The sequence below is a fragment of the Pipistrellus hanaki genome, assembly GCF_964339955.1.
Source record: "Pipistrellus hanaki genome assembly, chromosome: 1".
NCBI classification, from domain to species: domain Eukaryota; kingdom Metazoa; phylum Chordata; class Mammalia; order Chiroptera; family Vespertilionidae; genus Pipistrellus; species Pipistrellus hanaki.
The window spans coordinates 34645715-34649412 of record NC_140503.1 but is presented as its reverse complement, the minus strand read 5'-3'; positions in this window follow the sequence as shown (position 1 = coordinate 34649412).

Genomic DNA, 3698 nt, shown 5'->3' with positions numbered 1-3698 from the left:
CATCACATCAGCTCAGCTTCCTCCTGTGCATTCTCCAGTCTTGTGGAGAGGAAGAGAGTGTGGTAAGGACATGCTAATGGACATCTCTTTTCAGATGGAAATGCTTTGTTCTATAGTAATACACTCATGATTTCTGTGTGCATCTGAGCTGCGGAGCTTAGAAAAGCCTAGGGATTACCTACCTGGTGTTCTTAAGCCATGCATGCATCGCTCTACACACACTAAATTCACAGATGCTCCACTTCAGATGGTAAGGAGCGGTGTAAGCCCATTGTAACTGGGATGAGCATTCAAGTATTATGTAGTAGCAATCTCCAGTAGATGAGAGCCTGAAGATTTCAAGTTGTTATTTTCAAGCACTTAAACTATTTATCTAGTCTGGATGAATGGAGGGCACCCAAGCTCTAATTAAAAGCGGTTGGGATTGAGGACATGATATGGTATTGTATGGGGGACCAGTATTGATTTATACAGTGGACGAAGAAGAGAGTGAGAGAGCCAGGTTCACACAGGCTGAAAGGGCTAGAATCATCTACTTCAACCAGGTACTTCATAAAATCCATTTCACAGGCCTCTTCTAACTATATCTAAGGTTCACTCCAATTGGGGCCAAGAAAATTCTCTTTCTTTAATCAGAAAATCATTCAAGAGTATCAGATGCTCGTATTAGTGCCAGGTATTTGTATGTGAAGGAGACTTTAATATATATATAGTCATTGTAAAGTTGCATTTGTCAGAGGTCTGGTATGTACAGGGAATTTATACAAATAAGATCTAAGGAAGATATTACATCTGTTTTCACTTTAAAAGGATAATTTCTAATCTGTGTTTGAGGTCTCAGCATAATGGTGCTATAGAGTTTCATTGTGAATTTAAGAAAAGCAATATTCACTTTTCCATGGGAAATAAGTCATGGTTTTCCTAAAAGGAGTTAATAAAAGCCTCCACTTCAAGGACACTCTGATACATTTCTATCTGGTGCTTCTGAACAATTGTGTGTTTTTTGTTTTGTTTTGTTTTGTTTTTGTTTTTTGGCAGCCTTTTTAAGTTATGTGAAGCATAGCTTTTTATAAGAAACAAAAAGTAATGTTCACAAAGTCCAGGTACTCAAGGTCATGTACTTGACCTACAAAAAAATCTCTGATGCTCAGCAGAGCCTTTCCCTCCCTATTTTGCCCACAAATCAACAAGCTTGATTTTCTGGTTATAAAACAGATTGGAAACAGCGATCAGAAGGGATGTCCAGGTCGCTACCACAGATGGAAGTTGAAACACAGGAGTAGAAATAAATGCTATAGAATGTAGAAATAAGAATTGAAAGAGCACAAAGGGCTGCGGTTATTTCATATATTGGAAAATAGTCAGCACTTCAAGTTCCTCAAATAAACTTCAAGGGCATAGATTACATCCTAGTGTAATCATGTCCACACTGACCACTCAAAGGTATCCAGGAAGTGCTTGGGATTCTCTTCCTAAGATTCAAGGAAGAGTGAAGCACATTTTAGAAAGATTATCATCTAGAAATACAAAAACTAAAATTGGCAATTAAAGAGATAAAACCGTCCAGATGAACTCATTTCCCATGAGAATACCATAACCAGTGCTTTACTATATGAGATTTTATTTGAAAGAGAAAAAAAATCAAAACGTTTATTATCTATTCATGGCTATAGGTATGTGTATATACAAACATATGTTAGTGAATTTTGGCAACATATGTATGTACATATATAAGCATAGAACATTTCCATACTGTTTGAAGTGAGTACATATGGATGTGCATATGTGGACATCCATATTTTTCTGTGATCAGAAGGCTTTTAAAAAGTGTGTGAAGGTTTACATATTATGAGCTGGTTAGATTTTCAGTTTTGCCATTGCTTAACGATGCAGCTATTATCTGTTTGCCAGAGCTTCCCCTTGCCCATTAGGAAATTATATTTCCCTCGTAAATCTAAGATTCTTCAAATATTCTAAACACAAATTTTGGGGAATAAAGTGTACAGGTTTTTGAAGTTTATTTTAATGATGAATATTTGCGATTGTGGGGTCTGGAACTGAGGAACAGGACAATAGTTGTTATGATAAGTCCTAATGTTTAACAATGTGACCATTTACTAAGCACAATCATTCCATATGTTTCATTTGGTTGATATGGTATTAAGTCGTTTAAAATCTGTAACTATTAACCCTCTTTTTTTTCTTTTTTTTTTTTTAAACTGGATCATTCACTTTGTGGTAGAATCTCATTCTAGATTTGGCTGATGAGTCTACCTGATGACATTTCTCTATTCTGCATAATTTGTAAACTAGTATTTACATCTAAAGGCTTGATTAAATTCAAATTCAACATTTTTTAAAGGATACCTTGTAGGAGGGGCTATGACTTTCCATTGAATCACATCAAAAGGCTCATCATGCCTGCCTGTTTTTCCACTAATGCCTTTAAGACTGATCAGTCAGATCAGGTGCTGTCAACTTGATACATCCATTTATAAAATTCCCCATGAAAATTTTACCCAATACTTTGAGTAGTTATTGATCATTGTCTAGAATAGACCCATTATTAAACTGGGTGTTCCAAAATGATAATTTTCTAACTCCACTGTTCCTTATGCATTTATTAGCTGGAACTCTATAAAGAAAAGTTTGCCCTTGTCAATGAGTTGGAAGCCCTAAAATATATTTAATACTGAAAAGGCAGGATAGCTGTAAAGACCATGTTTTTCCACTGTGCTATCATGGAAAAAATACCTCTTCCCTCCAGATGGGAATCTGATAGATCAGGCCTGGCATGAGAAAGCTCTAGACAGAGGAGGTCCCAAGAGAGTCTATTCAGATTGAAGCAGGATTCCTGTTGGTAGATGGAGTGAAAACATAGGGCCTGGCTTTAGGAAGAAAGGGCTTCCAAAGTTCAGGTAGGTTTTCAGGTGCAAGCACAGAACTGGAGTGTAACGGGGAAATAGAACAGAGACCCCAGGAATATGGACAGGCACACTAGATGTTACTGAATAAGGGAGGAAGAACATCAATGGACATGAGAGGGTCTAGGGTCTCAACCCAAGCAAAAAGGAAGCTGTTAAAGTGTGGCTGGGCTCCTCAAAGTGGACAAGGAATGAAAAGTAAATGCGGGACTGAGCCCTGGAGTGAGTGTTCAGGAAGGTGCTTGTGAAGGGCATACACGTGGATGGTTGAAGGATTGTGCTATCCCACTTGGGTCTCAAGATGACTGTGAATCAACTGGTTTGGCACCATCCACTCCCCATGGATTAAAAACCCCATTTTCTTCTGTGACAGAACAAAAAGGACCTGATTTCCAAAGGGTTTTAACCAGAGAAAATGGGGCCATCTGGCCTTATATGACCAATCCATTCATCACTGATTCAAACAGTACTACCTGGTCAATGACTAGGTCAGACATGCTTTGCCCATGTCTGACCCTACTTCCATCACAATCACATAAATTCTCAAAAAATGAAGGAAGGAAGGAAGGAAGGAAGGAAGGAAGGAAGGAAGGAAGGAAGGAAGGAAGAAGGTAGGAAGGGAGGTAGGGAGGAAGGGAGAAAGAAAGGAGGAAGGAAGGAAGGAAGGAAGGAAGGAAGGAAGGAAGGAAGGAAGGAAGGAAGGAAGGAAGGAAGGAAGGAAGGAATTAAAATGTTTCAGGTTACAGAGCCCAGCTCCCTGGGCTAGAATGACTG